Source organism: Symphalangus syndactylus, chromosome 5, assembly GCF_028878055.3.
Source record: "Symphalangus syndactylus isolate Jambi chromosome 5, NHGRI_mSymSyn1-v2.1_pri, whole genome shotgun sequence".
In the NCBI taxonomy this organism is placed as follows: Eukaryota; Metazoa; Chordata; class Mammalia; order Primates; family Hylobatidae; genus Symphalangus; species Symphalangus syndactylus.
In genome coordinates this window covers 51,657,786-51,676,733 of record NC_072427.2, presented here as the reverse complement: position 1 = coordinate 51,676,733, position 18,948 = coordinate 51,657,786, and the positions used below count along the sequence as shown (strand labels likewise).

Genomic DNA, 18,948 nt, shown 5'->3' with positions numbered 1-18,948 from the left:
CTCCAAACAAGGCTTGCGTTTACTTCTGCCAGAAATCTGATGAAAATGTGGACTAGGACTATTTTGTGTATTAATTGTTTGGCTTGAAAATTACTGCACTATTCTAATAATATAAATTTGAACCCCAAATCCATGTCCATTGCAAACAGAATATTGTGAATTCTAACACAGGCATTTCTCCCCATTCAGAATTGAGACTAAGACAGACAAGATTTCACTGAAGGTGTAAGCCTTTACCTGTTTCCGACCGGACGTGTGAATTTCACTTTTCAATATCAACTTTGCTAAGGCTAAAGACACACTTCACCTCTTCACCTGTTATCAGCATTAGAACCCAAACCCTTGAATTACAAACAATAGCAGCAACCTTCCCCAGCACAGAGCAGAAACGGCCATAGCTCCTCCCTTTCTTTCTTCATTTCCTTCTTTCCCTGAAAAAGTTCTTTCAGATTTTTGTTTTTTGTTTTTGTATTTGTTTTTTTCTGAAGGGGAAAATACAATTTAAAGGACGTTTGTTAGGTTTTACACAGTCACCCTTTGTGGTGGGAGGAAGCAGGATTTCCAAATTATATACTCTGCATTATTGTCAGAAGAGGAATGTGCACTTCTTTAATATTTACTAGTTCAGACTTGCTTGGGAAGCAATCTAAAGATATAGTATAAATATGCTATTTTTAGAGATAGCAGGCCTGCACTTAAATCCATCCTCTGACTCTTTTTTTTTTTTTTTTTTTTGATGGAGTCTTGCTCTATCGCCCAGGCTGGAGTGCAGTGGCGTGATCTCGGCTCACTGCAAGCTCCACCTCCTGGGTTCACGCCATTCTCCTGCCTCAGCCTCCCGAGTAGCTGGGACTACAGGCACCTGCCACCACACCTGGCTAATTTTTTGTATTTTTAGTAGAGACAGAGTTTCACCGCATTAGCCAGGATTGTCTCTATCTCCTGACCTCGTGATCCGCCCACCTTGGCCTCCCAAAGCGCTTGGATTACAGGTGTGAGCCACCACACCCCACCCATCCTCTGACTCTTAGTCATCATTTGCTCTTAACCTTACTGAGCCCCAGTTGCCTCATTTATGAATCAAAATAATAATTCCCATGCTTATCACCCAGTTCAGTTGCAGGGGGAAAAAAGTTATTTTAATTATCTAAAGCAGAAAGGAATTTCATACAGAGAACTGCGTGCTCACAGAATTGTTGGCAGAGCCAGAGTGGATGGCTCCCATCTTTGCCTCTGGGACTGATGCCCAGAATTGGGGAAACAGCACCTTGGGGGAGCTACTGCCTTCGGGAAGCACGGTGTTAGGTGTGCCGCAGGATCAGGAAGCCCTGCACTAAAATGCAGCTGTGCTGCACCTGCTGGTCCACATAAGCAAAATCAAACTCTGATGGACGCCCCAGCCCTGCCACTCGACCTCCCCAAGTGACTGGGTGCTGTTGGTGATAGATCCATAAGGCCATGCTTACCAGCAGGTCAACCAGAAAGGCAACCCCCACATCATCCCTGCCCTCCGGATCTGCATCAGGGCTGCTTGTTGGAATCATAGATCACATTCAGGGCCCTCTGCAGTGTGGTGTAGAAAAGCAGGTTCCAGCTTGCCAGCTCCTGCAAGCAGGATGCAGAGCCAGCCAGTTCATGGTATCCTCCACAGATCTCAAAGGCCAGGCTTGCAATCAACGAAACAACCTGCACAACATGCTTGGCACCGGACTTGGCATGTAGCAATTGCCCTCATGTCTTCTAGTGTCTTATGTGCTTCAAGGCCATCCAATGCCCAGTGCAGCAGAACTTGTGCTATCTCAGGGGTTCCTCAAGCTTGAGCACATAGGGCTCACTCACACTTGCAAACATCAATTTCACCAAAATCTGATTGTTTTTCTAAAAGTAATGTGGAGGTGGTGATTTAGAGATTAAACCCATGGTTCTCCTCCATGGGGCAGCATTACTCGGTCTATCAGACACAAAGATGAATGCAGCAACTATATAGCCACAATATCAACCCTAAGAACTACCATTGTGTCTGACAGGGGGAAGCATGGCTGTGCCAGCACAGTGGCCTGCATACAGTGAAGAGGGCAGCAATGCCACTCCTGTGTGACTGGCACACACCCCCTCAAAGCCCACAGTGCTCCTCCGTGCACTCAGCCAGCCAGAGAACTCGGCTACACTCCTCACCTGGAGTCGTTTCTCCCTCCTGTTGTGTATGAAATGTTGCCCCAAGTACCTCAGTCTGCTAACAACCTATTCTTCATCCTGTTTAATGTGGAATTCTGCAGGAGGCTGGGGGAAAAAGATATAAGCACTCTTGTTGAAGGTATTTGACACAAAAGAAGTGAACTAAACTAAAACGATATAAAATTTAAAATACAATAAAACTTCTCCAGACAACCTTCTCCTGACACTGTGAGGGATATTAACAAATTATTATTAAGTAGGCTACTCAGACGATTATGCATCCGAGTGTTTTAATGTAGGGGGATGTTAAGTGGACACGAGGGACCAGAAGTGGAAAAGGCTTCTCAATGACGCATGACTTGGGGCACTGCCTGTCTCCTCTGCGAGCCACACCAAGGCTCCCTGAGTCAGAGCTGTCACGGGGAGTCCTCTGGTTCCATACTGCGGTGTTCATCTTACTTAATCCCTACAGTGATTCTCAAGGCAGGCCCGAGCTGCTGGCTGACACCTTGATTTGTTGCTGGAGAGAGCTGCAAGTCTGGACATTTTAAGGTGGATCTTATCTCCTGAGGGGCTAATAGCATACATTAGAACTCTAGTCCCAGAAATCAATTTATCCCTATACAAATACTGAATTGATTATTAAAAAAAGATAAAGATATTCCAGCACTTTCGGAGGCTGAGGTGGGTGTATCACTTGAGGTCAGGAGTCCGAGACCAGCCTGGCCAACATGGTGAAACCTCGCCTCTACTAAAAATATAAAAATTATTCATTCGTGGTGGCCGGTGCCTGTAGTCTCAGCTACACAGGAAGCTGAAGCAGGAGAATCACTTGAACCTGGGAGGTGGAGGTTGCAGTGAGCCAAGATCGCGCCACTGCACTCCAGTCTGGGTGACAGAGCAAGGCTCCGTCTCAAAAAAACCAAAAAGATAAAAATAAGGTACAAACATATGCTGTGCAAAGAACTATAAAAGCCTTCTGGGCCAGGCACGGTGGCTCATGCCTGTAATCCCAGCACTTTGGGAGGCCGAGGTGGGCGGATCACAAGGTCAGGAGATCGAGACCATCCCGGAGAACACGGTGAAACCCTGCCTCTACTAAAAATACAAAAATCAGCCACACGTGGTGGCAGGTGCCTGTAGTCCCAGCTACTCCGGAAGCTGAGGAAGGAGAATGGCGTGAACCCGGGAAGCGGAGCTTGCAGTGAGCAGAGATCACGCCACTTGCACTCCAGCCTGGGCGACAGAGCGAGACTCCGTCTCAAAAAAATAAATAAATAAATAAAATTTAAAAAGCCTTCTGGACAAATATTCAAGATATTAACATCACAGTCTTTTTATTTTTGAGACGGAGTTTCGTTCTTGCTGCCCAGGCTGGAGAGCAGTAGCGCAATCTCAGCTCACTGCAACCTCCGACTCCTGGGTTCGAGCGGTTCTCCTGTCTCAGCCTGCCAAGTAGCTGGGATTACATATATGCACCACCATGCCTGGCTAATTTTGTATTTCTTTTCTTTTTTGAGACGGAGTCTCGCTCTGTAGCCCAGGCTGGAGTGCAGTGGCTCGATCTCGGCTCACTGCAAGCTCCGCCTCCCACGGGGTTTCTCCATGTTGGTCAGGCTGGTCTCGAACTCGCGACCTCAGGTGATCCGCCCACCTCGGCGTCTCAAAATGTTGGGATTACAGGCGTGAGCCACTGCGCATGGCCAGTGTCACAGTCTTTTAAGGAGTTAGGAGGTTCTGCCCACACGACTCTGGCTGTAGCATCTTGTAACAAACCTGGTGAAACCAGACTCAAGATTACGTCTTCTCTTCCTGGTAAATCTCCTGAATTCAGCCTCCATTCAAAATCAGGATCATCATTGCATATTTTCTCTTTGCCAGCAGGAAGTTTTCCCATCTCCAAAATCAGAGAACCAATGGCAAATGCCAGGCTACTCCGTCCATCCTCTCATCAGCTTCCCGTAAAATATTTAAATCGGAACACATTTGCATCTTTGCTGAGCTTCCTTTCAGCGTGTCCACTGACTCTGCCATTAGTATTGGAGGCCACACTTGTTATGGTTACCAAGCTTCTACCAGTGGCAGTGCACACAAAACTCTGCTAAGTGAAGGACCAGCTGCTTCACAAGTCCTGTTGGATGTGTGGTGCAGTAAGCCGGCGGAAATACATAACTTGTCTAAAGTTTTCAGCATAAGTGTCACTCTGACCTTGACTTCAATTCTAACTAAAAATCTATCTTATTTTTGCCTCACTGTGAAAACTCTCTAATGATAATAATAATAGACTCGTTGAACACATGAAACTTTCAGACATGAATAGACATTTATCCAAAGAAGATATACAGTTGGCCAATAAGTACACAAAAATGCACTCAACGTCACTTATCACTAATGAAATGCAAATCAAAACCACCATAAGGTCCCATCTCACACTCATTAAAATGACTACTATAAACAAACAACAGCAAAAAAAACCCATAAAATATCAAGTATTGGCAAATATGTAGAAAAATTAGCACCCTTGTGCATTGCTGGTGGAAATGAAAAATGATGCAGCCACGGTGGAAACAGCATGGAGATTCCTCAAAAAGCTGGACATAGAATTACCATGCAATCCAGCAATCCCACTTTGGGGAAATATCCAAAAGAAGTGAAAGCAAGAACTCACACAGATATCTGTACACCATGTCTCCAGGTGCATCATTCATGATATCTAAAAGGTGGCTAAAGAGTGGAAACAACCCCAATACCCATTGAGGAATGAATGCATAAATAAAATGTAGCCTGTCCATACCAAGCAATGTCGTTCTACCTTAAAAAAGAAGGAGATTCAGGCACATGTTACAACACAGATGAACCTTGAGGATATTATGCTACGTGAAATCAACTCGTCACAAACGGACAAATACTTTATGATTGGATTTAGAGGAGGCAGCAAGAGTAGTCAAATTCATAGAGACAGTTGAATGATGGTTTCCAAGAGCTTGGAGAGGGGGAAATGAGGACTTTTGTTTAATGGGTACAGAGTTTCAGTTTTGCACGATGAAAAGAGCTCTGGAGATGGATGGTGGTGGTGGTTGCACAACTAAGTTAATGTACCTAATGCCACTATGCTGCACCCTTAAAAGTGGTAAAGATAGTACATTTTGTATCATGTGTACTTTAGCACAATTTTTAAAATAGTTAAAGAAATTAGCCTGGTGTGATGGCGCATGCCTGCAGTACCAGCTACTTGGGAAGCTGAGGTGAGAGGATCTTTTGAGCCGAGGAGGCAGAGGCATGATGCTCAGTGGTTCATGCAACTCACCACCGTATTTGTACTCTTAGAACATCCCCTCAAGACAGCTGTTATCAGCCTCTCATTACAGATGAGCAGATGCATCGTGCAGGCTGATGGTACCAGTGCCCACAGCAGGACACTGGACCCAACACATCCAGACAACAGCAGAGATGACACTACCAAGAGCACAGAGGGTGGTGCAGGTGCTCCGACTGGCAACAGTAACTTGCTCCGTAGGAAAGGGGCCTCAGACTCCTGTGCCTCCAGCCCTGAGACCTGAAAGGCCCTCCCAACAGGGTTGGAAGTGGGAAGGGAAGCCATTTACCATTTAGAAACTGAGGCATAGTTGCTGAAGTTTCCAAGCATCTCATTTCTGCTGTGAAATAGCCATACAAGAAGGAATGTAGAGATGGAGGTTGCAGTGAGCCAAGCTGAGATCATGCTGCTCCAGCCTGGGTGACAGAGCAAGGCTCTGCCTCAAAAAAAAAAAAAAAGAAGAAGAAGAAGAAAAGCTGTCTGCATGGTAAATGCTGGCAGTCTGAACCTTGCTCTTTATGTGTCATGCCAGGAGACAGACAGCTGAGCTTCTGCTCAGGTAACTTGATATTTAATGAGTGTACATTTCTCCTCTTTGGCATTTGCCTTAAAGTCCTAACATTAGTTACATGGTGTGATTTTATTCACCCAAGAAATGCTAACTGATTAACTACTACATGCAAGAAAATCCTAAATGGTAAAAATTTTATATCTTATTCTTAAGAAATCTACATCCTCCTCAATTTGAATTTCCATCTTCTCTCTGCATTCTCTTTTAGGTAGACCAGATAGAAGAGACATGTGTAAGGATGGCATCTAAAAGGCAAACTAAAAAGAACAGGTTCTGCACAGCCAACACCCAGTACTTAGAGTTTAAAATGTGAAATTATTCTCTGAGGCCAGGCATGGTAGTTCATGCCTGTAATCCCAGCACTTTGGGAGGCTGAGGCAGGCGGATCACTTGGGGTCAGGAGTTGGAGACCAGCTCGGGCAACATGAGGAACCCTTGTGTCTATAAAATAATACAACAACAACAAAATTAGCCAGGCATGGTGGTGCACACCTGTAGTCCCAGCTACTCGGGAGGCTAAGGTGGGAGGATGTCTTGTGCCCAGGAGGCCCAGGCTGCAGTAAGCTGTGATTGCATCACTGCATACCAGCCTGGGTGACACAGTGAGACTCTATCTCAAAAAAAAAATAAAAAAAAAAAATGCTGGGTGCTGGGGGCAGTGGCTCACGCCTGTAATCCCAGCATTTTGGGAGGCTGAGGCAGGCAGATCATGATGTCAGGAGATCGAGACCATCCTGGCTAACACGGTGAAACCCCGTCTCTACTAAAAATAAAACAAGTTAGCCGGGCATGTTGGCAGGCGCCTGTAGTCCCAGCTGCTCAGGAGGCTGAGGCAGGATAATGGTGTGAACCCGGGAGGCGGAGCTTGCAGTGAGCGGAGATTGCACCACTGCACTCCAGCCTGGGTGACAGAGCGAGACTCCGTCTCAAAAAAAAAAAAAAAAAGGAAGAAAAGGAAAAAGAAAAAATGTTTGCAAGTTTCCAGCCATTGTAGAGGCTCTTAAGGAGATTTCCCTTTTGAAGTCAATAACAACAACAACAGTAGTAACACACCTGAGGATTGCTAGCAGGGAAGCATGAAGCATGGTTAACGTCAACACAGGAAAACAATTTCCTACGTGATCCGTCAAAACAAACGAACTTAGAAATAGACACCGTAAGAAGCCAGAATATTGAAAGTATTGGGGTGAGAGCCACACTCTAATGTGGGAATCCCGTGGCTGTAAGAAAGCCTCTTTGGTAAGTCTTGCCTTCTGCAAGTAGAACTGGTGGGGGTAAATGTGAAATTGGTGAAGAAGGAGGCGATCTGCCATTTTTGGAAGTCTTTAATTGCAGGCCAGATTCTGAGTAATGATACCCTGTTGCTCTACCAATCCTCAGATATTTTTAACCACAAATTTATTTTTATCACTTTTGTTTTAGCCATTTCAATGGGAGGAAGTCATCTCTTGCGTCCTCTTGTGATCTTCTGTGATATGTTTCAGAGAAAATAGCTCAAACGCATTTCACACCTATAATTTTATTGCATGGAAAGGACCCCAGGCCTTGGCAGACCCGGTGGTGAGATCCTGTGCTGATGAGCCCATGGTCACCTGGGGTCCTGCTTCCACAGCCAGGCTGACGTGGAAATGACTGCATTCACGTTTCTCCCACATAGAGACACTTAGATTCCTGTTCTATTTTAGGCTCATGAAAGGTTCCAAGGGTGATTGATATTCCCCAGCATACACATGGGATCTCTTTTCCATCTCTTTCTATGCTACCATTCTATCCATTCTTGTGCCCACTCCGCGATTTATTCTTATTTATCAAAGGCAGATTTGCATTGCCGTTTCTAAAATGCCATTTCTTTAAACCTAAGTTACCACCCCCACTGCCTCTGCCACCTTCTGATTGTGGGTTGATTTGTGTGTCTCCACGTTCACTCACATGCCTTATCTCATCAATCCTTAACTGGGGTGGGCTGTCAGTCTCTTTTTTTATTAATAAAAGTACATATATGATTATTTCTTTCCTTATTTGATGTATTATTTCAAACTACTCATAGTTATAGGGCACCTATCAGCTTCTGTCTTTATAATGAGCATTGGAAGCTCAAAGATAAAAAAATCTCGTGGAGTTTATATTCCACCCTTTTTTTCGGTGCCGTGGCATTTGGTGAAAATAAGCATGGCTCTGCTTCTCCTGTGTGAAGGCTCTCCCTGCTCCCACACAGAAGGCACAGCAAGCAATGTGGCTGAGATGGGCCTCCTGCCTGGAAGAGGCATGGCCATGTCATGGCCTTCCAGGATCCTAGCAAATCCTGTTTCTCATGCACAGCCTATCATTTCCTTCCTGTCCAGGAACCACTTCCCTTCACAGTCACCTGGAGTATTATGCAAAACCATCCCACCTTGAATAAGTGTGAGCATCCCAAATGGCTGTAGCCTCCCTTCTCCGGGCATTCCTGGGTCAGCCTGTTCCCCACAAACCCAACAGGAACACAGTTTTTCTAATCCCTGTACTTTCTTCACCTTCCCAGTGAGCAAGCTTCAATTCCGTGGTTCACCACCTCCATCACATATCTCTGCTAGCCTTACCTCCCTTGCTGCTGGTCTGTCTTCCTGTCACATCAGCAGACACACACACTGAACCAAACATCTTTGATTTCTGTACTCTGATGCTTCGACATCTGGGGCCCTGCTGACCCTGCAGGGACTGCCCCTCCCAGGGCTAGCTAATTCCGAGACAGGGTAAACAACCTACCCGTGGGTGTGCTTTTCAAATACGAATGAGCCAATCCCAGCCATCACCCCCGACCATGTCCAGCCATGACTGCACTCTCACACTGGGCCACCATCCCCCTTCCCACATCACCCCAGGGCTGGGTACCAGACAACAAGGGAGAGTCTCTAGGCCCCAGAGCCCACAGAGATTGTTCTCACAACAAAATCCTAAACCTGCTGACCCTGCCTTGCCTGTTCTTTCTCACTGAAAGTTCAGTAAAGGTTTCCATCCACAGTCCCCCCTTGCCCTCTGACTCCTGGCTGCCTCAGTGCTTGTCTGGCCCCCACCAGCATACAGCATGGCATGTTGCCCCCTTGGGAACCACAAATCACAAGCTATCTTTTCAGTGGCAACCATCTCTAGCTCTGCAGCCTCATCATACCTGAATAATAATAAAGCCTGTAAGGCCAAGCCTGGTGGATCACCTGAGGTCAGGAGCTCCAGACCAGCCTGGCCAACATGATGAAACCCCATGTCTACTAAAAAAATATAAAAACTAGCCAGGCACGGTGCACGTGCCCGTAGTCCCAGCTACTCGGGAGGCTGAGGCAGGAGAATTGCTTGAATCCAGGAGGTGGAGGTTGCGGTGAGCTGAGATCAAACCATTGCACTCCAGCCTGGGTGACAGGGTGACTCCACCTAAATAAATAAATAAATAAAATAATAATAACAACAATAAAGCCTGCATTTTAGAAAGCAGACCACCACCCCTAGAAAACCAGTATCTCCTTGCCAGGAACTGGCTTAGGAGCAGCGGGGTGATTCTGAAGAAAACCACCTAATAAGGCTAATTGTGTTCACAATGAATTTACAATTACTGACAGGATTAGCACTCCTGCAAACCCCACTCACTTCTGCCAGTGACACTAAGGCAAGGGCTATGTCAAACCTTCTGCCTCTTCCCATGCCTCCCACCTGAAGGAAATAATGTATACAGTGGTCCATTTCCAAGACAAAGTGCCTTGAATGGGCTTAGGTCAGCAAACTACAGAAGAAAGAGGATATACTAGGCCCCTGCTTGGATAGCAGATGTCTGCTTGTCAGCCTTCCCCTTCTTCCCCTTCTCCCGCACCTTAGCTGCCCTCATCCGAACCAAAGAAGTTTAGTCTAAGATAAAACTTTACTAGTCTTCAAGATAGCTCATTTTGTCTGTTCTTATCAGCCTGCCCAGCTACTTAGGTCATAAGTCAAATACTTGAAGAGCCCCTGAGCTAACTAGGATTGCAATGCATTGTGGGCTGCAACAAAATGCAGCAAGACAACCCTAAAGAAACACCTAAAGCGTTTACCCAACAATCAATAGATGACGTCCAAGAAGATTGTGACTCCATTGTAGTCAGCCTATGAGAAACCTGGGGAGGGACCTGCGTGCTAGGGCATAAATTGCTTGTTGAAACTATGCTGGGTATGCCTCCCCACCAGACACCTAATCTTGCAAGACTGTCATTAAAAGTCTCACTTTCGCTGTTTTCTGGGTCTCTGCGTCCATTCTTTGGGTTTGGATGGGTGAGTTTGTTTCTCACGCACCTGCCTAACTTCCCCTTGCTGCCACCACACTTCCTACTTGACGGAGAACACAGAAACCACTAGAGGTAAAGTTGTCCCTTTCCCCTCACCAAATGTTCAAAGCTGCACACATCTGCTCCTGGTCTTCCTATTCTCCTAGAAGGATAGGAGAGGCTCTCCTCCTGGACACAGCCTGGCCCTCCACGAGGGGCTTGGCTTGCTCTCCGTCACCCTCTCCATGCAATCCCAGCACAGGTTTCTTTTTTTCTTTGGATGGCCCCTCTTCCCTCTAATCAGGATCCCCATCTACAGTGCAAGCATGCTTGAGCCCACGTGCCCACGCATCCATCACCTGGCAGCAGGGCCTCTGAATACACAGTCTGGAGGATTTAAAGCAAATCCCAAACGTCCTACCAATGCATCCATAAATAGTTCACTATCTCTCAAAGATTAGGATTTCTGAAAAATACTACCAAAATACCTTATTGCACCCTAGAAACTTAACAAAAAGTTCAATTGCATCAAATATCTACTCAGTGATCAAACTTTCCTAATTGATCATCATTTTCCCCAACAGTTGGCATATATGAATCAATATTTATTTAATAGGCCTGAAAATACTTTCAGTCTCTTTTAAGCTATGACATTCCCCTGGTTCATTCTGTTTTGTTTTTGTGACTTACTTGTTAAGGAAACATGGTCATTTGTCCTGTAAAATTGCCTGAGTTTTTGTATTTTGCCAACTGCATCTCCACAAGTGTTCAACTTGTTCTTCTATTTTTAAATTTCCTGTAATCTGCTAGATCTTGAGGCCTGGTTAGATGCAAGTTTAATTTTTTGGAGTGAATACTTCCTAGATGATGCTGTCAAGTCCCTAAGGCTCAGGAGGCACATTGTACCTGATCACCATTCTTTTTGTCAGTAAGGATTGATTATTTGATTCAGGTGTTGCTTCTATCAACCCTGTATGATGTTTCCTTCAGCCTTCAACTAATGGTTTGGAAGACTTAAATGGTAACTAGATTCATTACCTTATTTAATAAGAAGATGAGCATATCTTTTATTTATTTATTTATTTATTTATTTATTTTGAGATAGAGTTTCACTCTTTCACCCAGACTGGAGTGCAGTGGCGTGATCTCGGCTCGCTGCAACATCCATCTTCCAGTTTTAAGCGATTCTCCTGCCTCAGCCTCCTGAGTAGCTGGGATTACAGGTGTCCACCATCACGCCCGGCTAAATTTTGTATTTTTAGTAGAGACGGGGTTTTCACCATGTTGGCCAGGCTGGTATTGAACTCCTGACCTGGTGATCAACCTGCCTCAGCCTCCTAAAGTGCTGGGATTACAGGCGTGAGCCATGGCGCCTGACCAAAGATGGCCATATCTTAATCATATCATTTCTTCAGCAATTATTACTTAGATTTATTCCACACAAAGAACCTTTCATAATCAAATATTTACCTACCCTAAGGCATGGCTTGAACAAGAAAGGTAGAGTAAATTTTATTTTTTTCAAGTCTGTTTTCAGAAGAACGAATTTTCTGCATTGTAAACAAGCTTTTATTTTAAAGTTTGTTATAATCCCATCTTTGATGTAGTTTGGTTCATTGCCTTTTGCTCTTAACTGCCTCCTCCGGCCATCAGCCTTGGATGTGGATATCACAAGCACAGTTGGTTCCCTAGCACAGCCTCTGACAGCCCAGCTCTTTCCTAGGTCTTGGGACACTAGCCCAGTCAGTGATCTTCTCTTCCAATGAAAGAGATTTTCATTTTTATACAAGGGTTCTTGCAAAGTTCCCTCTCCCGGATGGGTCAACCCAAAGCTGGAGTGTGCAGAAGTACGTGAGGAGTCCATATTCAAACAGCTGGGCGGGCCCTTACCTGGACTAAAATCAGGGGTGTGCAGGAGCTGGCTTGCGTAGGCTCACAGTAGGTGACTATGAGTACCTCTCCCAAATTCTGTCTGCAGGGACAGCACTGTGGTAGCTGGAAGTCAACCAGGATGGAAATAATTACACCATGGAAACTGGCAAACACTACAAATCAGAGCTGTTCCTCCCTGGAGATTTGCTATTAAACATTTACTGCACACTCCTGCAAAACCTCCGCAGGCCATCCGACAGCAGCGTGGGTTTCTACCTACCTCTGATTTTTCTTTCTGTTTTTGGTTCCTGGGAATTTCCATTTGCTTGTTTCAAATTGGTTGTATTTTTACATTTAATGACATATCAAATTCAGAATGCATTTGTATTGGTAGCAGGAAAGAAGGCCTTCCCAGTGTGCTACTTTGTCAGAGACACCTCTAAGCCACAGCGAGAGGGTCTGGGGGTTGATGGCGTGTGGGTTGGGGAGGGAGTGGCTGAAGAGGGCCGGGAGTGTTCCGGTACTGGGGAATCATCTGTCCACTGCTCCCTGCACACAAGGGTTTCCATGACGCCCTGACTTAGTGGCCTACATTCAGATAGGTTTTAAAGTTTCAAAAGACAATAGTAACCACACAGCATGGAGAAAAGTGCTGGGAAAGGCACCAGAGAGTGCAGAGTCCAGCTCGAGATACACGGGAATCTACCATATGGTAAAGGGGGCTTTGAAATCAGTGAGGAAAAGACAGGTTAGGCCTTAAATCATTATTTTATTAAAATAATTTTTAAAACAAAATATTTAACTCATTCCTTGCAACAGATAAGCTCCAGATAAAATACAATTTACTTTTAAAAAAATTATAAAAGTAAAATAATACAAGCTAATTTAGGTGAATATTTTAATATTATTTTCACAAGCAGCCAAAGTTTAAACACTGACACATCATCAAAGCCAGAAGCTATAAAGAAGAGTATCCATGGGGTTTATCTATAACTTTTTAAATATCAATTTTTTTCTCATGGATAGGATTAAGACAAATAGCCAACTGAATTTAAGATATCTATAATAGGCCAGGCACGGTGGCTTATGCCTGTAATCCTAGCACTTTGGGAGGTCAAGGCAGGCGGATCATTTGAGGCCAGGAGTTTGAGACCAGCCTGGCCAACATGGGGAAACCCCGTTTCTACTAAAAATATAAAAATTAGCGAGGTATGGTAGTGTGCACCTGTAATCCCAGCTACATGGGAGGATGAGGACCGAGAATCACGTGACCCTGGGAAAGCAGAGGTTGCATTGAACCGAGATGGCACTATTGTACTCCAGCCTGGGTGATACAGCGAGACTCCATCTAAACAAACAAACAAACAAACAAAACCCCCCAAAATACAGTATTATATGGATTGTTTTCAACTTTCATTTCAAAATTATTCTAAAGTTTATGAGACAATAGAACATAAAACTTTGAAAGAGAAAAATGATACAGAACTTGCATCAGTGCACGTAAAGTTTATCATGAAGCTACAATTACAAAAGTATTATTCCAGCACAGAAATAGACTGGCACCCAGTAAAACTGCATAAAAGGGCAGATACTGACCCCACTGTATCCAGGGAGTTATAAGTAATAATTTTGGTTGGTGGGGAAAGGAAGAGTCATGCAATAAATGGTGCTCACCCAATTGGTTAATCCCAAGGAGAAAAATTAAGCTCGATTTCTCTGTTACAAGAAACACTAGTTGGCTGGGCATGGTGGCTCATGCCACCATAAAGCAGGCAGTTGGGGGTTGGGGGTGGGGGAGGCAGTGAGAGGTGAAGCCAGCCGGACTTTTGGGTTGGGTGGGGACTTGGAGAACTTTTCTGTCTTACAAGAGGATTGTAAAATGCACCAATCAGCGCTCTGTGGCTAGCTAGGTTTGTAAAATGCACCAATCAGCACTCTGTAGCTAGCTAGAGTTTGTAAAATGGAGCAATCAGTGCTCTGTAAAATGGGCCAATCAACACACTGTAAAATGGACCAATCACTGCTCTGTAAAATGGACCAATCAGCACTCTGTAAAATGGACCAATCAGCAGGACATGGGTGGGGACAAATAAGGGAATAAAAGCTGGCCACCGGCAGGCAGCAGTGGCAATCCAATGGTGTCCTTTTTTGTACCGTGAAGTATTTGTTCTTTTGCTCTTCACAATAAATCTTACTGCTGCTTTCTCTTTGGGTTAGTGCCATCTTTAAGAGCTGTAACAATCACTGCAGAGTTCTGCAGCTCCATTCTTGAAGTCAGTGAAACCACGAACCCACCGGAAGGAACCAAGTCTGGACGCAGCAAAGCAAGAAGGCAGTCAGAAGTGGGTAAGGATGTGGCCATCAAAAAGTACTGAGTGTTAAGAATAAGACCAAAAGTAAAGGAACGGTGTAGTTCTACAGTTTTTGCTCAAAAATCTGTATGTGCAGCGGGAATTTTTATAAAGCATAGGAGATAAAGTATCTATGTGATACGAGGGATTCTTTTTTGGTGTTGTGATTTTAGTATCTTCATATTATTGTGTTTGTTACAATGTTTTGAGTACATCTTTTAAGTAAACAAAAATGGGTTTATTGGTTTCCTTTTATAACTGTATGTTGAACATATATCCTGAAACACCGTCATGCTGAAAGCAATGAAAAACTATGGGAAAGTTAGAAAATATATTTTAAGTGAATGGGGAAAATCATTTCTGAAAGTGCAGGGGCCGGAACAAGAAGAAAACGGGGACCAGATTGGCAAGAGCCTGTTGCCCCGCCCCCTTCCTCAGGACGCCTGCGACCTGCGGGGGAAGCAGCCAGGGCGGGCTGAGGCTCCAGGCCAGGGCACTACCCAAAGGGCACAGACCAGGGTGGGGACCAGTCAGGAACGAGCACCGCAATCACAGGCTGGCCTGTGGCGAGTGCTCTGAATTCATCGTGGCCTGCTGTCTCAGAAATCTCCAGAGCATTTACCCCAAAGAAGTCCCAGAATGATAGTGTGCTTCGGCCAGATTAACCATAGAAATGTCATGGTGAGCAAAATAAACAGGAATGAGTAACCAGAAAGAATAAATGTGTGTGCCCATGTCTATGATGTCCAAAAATATGAAAATTTTAATCATGAATTGTTTACAGGTATGTGTGACAAAAATATTTTAAAAAATACGTATACCTTCAAAATGTAGAACTCCCAATTCTACATAGTGGTAGCTCTACACTTTTCTCAGAAAGGGACAGATCTAAGCCATTACCAATGTAAAGGCTTCAAATTCACAATCCCCAGGACTGCGTTTATTCAGGAGGGCATATGCTTTGCTTTTGAACACACATGTAATTTTTAAAATTATTCTCAACCACAGAGGCAATCGTAAATTTCAAGAAGTTAACACCATTAAAACCAAATTTATTTTCACAAAGCAATAAAATCAGAAAACAAAAAACCAAACATTTACATAACTTTTAATTAAAAATGAAATAGAAGTAGAAATTGCAGACCTTTGTAACTGAATAATAAGAGCGCCTCTTCAATCCTGTGAGATGGAGGCAAAAGGCACTTTGAGAACCATGTGTATTCTTAAATGCATTAATTAGATTCAAAGATGCATTAAAAATAAATTAAGCTTTCCGCTCAAGAATCTAGGAGAAAGAACAGCACAATAAGCCCAAATAAATTAGGAGAAAATTAATAAGGAGAAAAACAATTTAATTCAATAAACTAAACCCACACACAAAACTTTCAGATAATCAGCACCAAAATAATATTTTATGAAATCATCAATAAAACAAACTTCAAATAAGTAGAATAAACAACAGGAAAGACATAAGTAATATAGGAAACAAAAGGTACCCAGCAGGGCCAGGCGTGATGGCTCATGCCCAGAATCCCAGCACTCTGGGAGGCTGAGGTGGGAGGATCCCTTGAGCTCAGTAGCTTGAGACCAGCCTGGGCAATATGGCGAAACCCTGTGTCTACTAAAAATACAAAAATTAGCCGGGTCTGGTGGCAGGGACCTGTAGTCCCAGTTACTTGGGAGGCTGAGGTGGCAGGGGGCAGAGATTGCAGTGAGCCAAGATCATGCCACTACATTCCAGTCTGGGTGACAGAGCGAGACCCTGTCTCAAGAAAAAAAAAAAAAGCACATAGCGGTGCCGAGGCAGCAAGGATTTATGTGTTATAAAAGACTTATATGCAACTTTAGTTCAATAAAAATAAGGGTCAGCTTGGGAACTGTCGCCTATGTTGGCAACTCCTCTCCATCCCATTTTATTCCTGCAAGAGGGTTTCCTACTACACGACAATTAAATGTGTCTTTTTTGTGATAACTCACACTGAAAAGTAGACATTTTAAGTAAAGAATATGATTGAAAATGAGAGACTTTAGCAAGAGACAAAGGGCAGATATATAAACTAGTGTGCGCACACCTAGGAGGAATATTAGCGTGGGTCACAGCCTTTCTCCCTGTTTACATTCTACTTAAATAAACAGGAGATACATTTATGCCAATAAGAAGATGAGTTGTGATTTGGAAAACCGTGGGGCCGGGGAGGGCACGCAGCATCATCAGTCATTCCTACCAGTCAGCACCCTGATTGATGACCTACAAGGCCACAGCAGCCAGGAGAACACAAGAGCACGCTAGAACGTCCAATCTAAAGGAAAAACAACCTATACTATAAAGTGATCGTGTTCATCTCTGTGTGTGACAAGGAAAACGATGGCACCTGGTTCCAGGAGCGGAACGTTTCCGCATCCCTGTGAGGTAGCTGTCTTCTGCAGATTCTTTCTGTGGCATCAGCATCCCACTGTCCTCAGAGGCTTTGAAGTTAGTCTGGTACAGCGGACATCACATGTACGGCAACAGGTAACCCAGCTGGGAGGGTGTGCTTCCCGGTCACCCACCACCAAGGCACGTGGCTCTGGCACCACTGCCAAGTCTCTTTGAGTTCTCTGCAACTCCTCAAGGGAATCTGTTCTCAGTTTCTCTGCAGAGAAAACTGCAGAGCAGAAAGTAACTCCCAGAAAGGATCACTTTAAGGACAGATTTTCCTAGCAATGACAGCCTCGTGGTACACAGGTTCCGTTTAAGCCTCGTGAATTTTCAATACAAAATTTCCAGAAGAAAGATTCAAAAACTGCCTCCATAGCTCCTTCTTAGATGTTTAATAAGCACTGTGATCTCGGCTTGATTAATTAGAGAGTATTTGGGGCTCAGACTCAGTGACCTCCTTAAAGCAGACCAGGAACACCTTGAAGGAGGGACAGTTGGCACCCCTCAAACTGGGTGTGCCCACCCATGAGGTGGAGATCCCCCAGCTGTAATATCCGTGGCCAGGACACTGTCTCACATTTAATGTTGAAGGGTAATGTGTGTGAATCCTTTAAGACCTGGAGTGGAGAGAAGGAAAGCACATTAACAGCTCCAGGTCAACCTAGGGGATATTTTAGAATTATTTGCCAGGAAGAGATTTTTATTGAAAATAATTCTTATCTTGGGGAGTTCACCTGCTCTCCCCAAGAGCAGCCCCCTTGATGAACCAAGGAACCCCAAACTTTCTTGACCTGTCCTACATCTGCCCATTCACTCCAGGTGTCCCCACTCCCCAACAGATGGTGGACCCGCTGTGTGCCTGTCTAACCCTAGCACCCAGACGGCTGCCCTCATCTCTTGCTGACCAGGCAAAGTAAGCTCGCAGCATTCACCAGCTCAAGGTGATGGACACATGTGGCCTTTTGGTGTTGGGGTACAACAGGATTTAATTTTAGGATGCAGGTTTAGAAAGTTGCCTGTGTGTTGTTGCTTGCCAATTAACTCAGATATGAACATTGTACTGATAAAGACCATGTCAAGCTTCTCATTGTCATTCTTGAGTTCTATAGGGGAATTGATCCTAAGTTGTAAGGCTATGTCTGTTTACCTTGGGAGTCAAGTATATTTATTTCAAAATATAATTTTTCATAAAATGTATCTCAGTATATAAATAGTGCATCGAATGCCACAAGCCATTGTAGAGACCTACAGAGAACATGGTCATGGGCCCTCTGGAGACCCTCTCCTCCTCCTTATCTCTAACCCTTCTGATGCAGGGCTCATTTTAACCTGGTAAATACTGTTCTAAAACTGTTCGTTATAAAAATATGAATACATGTATGTGTAAATAAATGCCATCATATATTCCCATCTGTAAACAGATGTGTTTTCCATAGTTTTTAATGACCTAATTTGTGTTGAAAGGGTGATAAATATACCTAGTATAAATTTCAAATGCTCCAAAGGCACATACACATGTATATTGGGTTGAACAATGTCCCTTAAAAATTCACATCCACCCAGAGCCTCTGAATGTGAGCTTTCTTGGAAAGAGGGCTTTTGCAGCTGTAACTATTGTAGAACTTCAAGATAGCATTATCCTGGAGTTAGCATCAGCTCTCAAGTCGTTGACTGGGAGCCTCATAAGAAGAGGAAGGCACCCGGAGGATCACAGAGGGATGATGGCCACGTGAAGACGGAGGCAGAGGCTGGAGAGGTGCTGCTGCAGACCCAGGAACCCCAGGGGCCACCAGAAGCTGGAAGAGGCAGAAGGATCCTCCACTGGGGACTTCAGAAAGCTCCGGGCCCTGCCGACACCTGGATTTCAGGTTTTAGCCTTCAGAACTGTGAGAGAATGAATTTCGGTTTTTTTAAGGCCTGAGTTTGTGATCATTTGTTATGGCAGCCACAGGAAACAAATACAAAAGGAAATAATGTGA

General features: G+C 44.4%; 1 long non-coding RNA gene across 1 annotated transcript; it reads right to left on the bottom strand.

Annotated features, from left to right (window-relative positions):
* Window positions 1-1,117: 1,117 nt before the first annotated feature.
* Window positions 1,118-12,689, bottom strand: LOC129481769 (uncharacterized). The gene is made up of 4 exons (XR_008657506.2): window positions 12,480-12,689; window positions 12,218-12,322; window positions 2,176-2,280; window positions 1,118-1,878 (listed from the first exon to the last, which is right to left on the bottom strand). It is a non-coding gene; the product is annotated as an uncharacterized lncRNA (long non-coding RNA).
* Window positions 12,690-18,948: the final 6,259 nt, after the last annotated feature.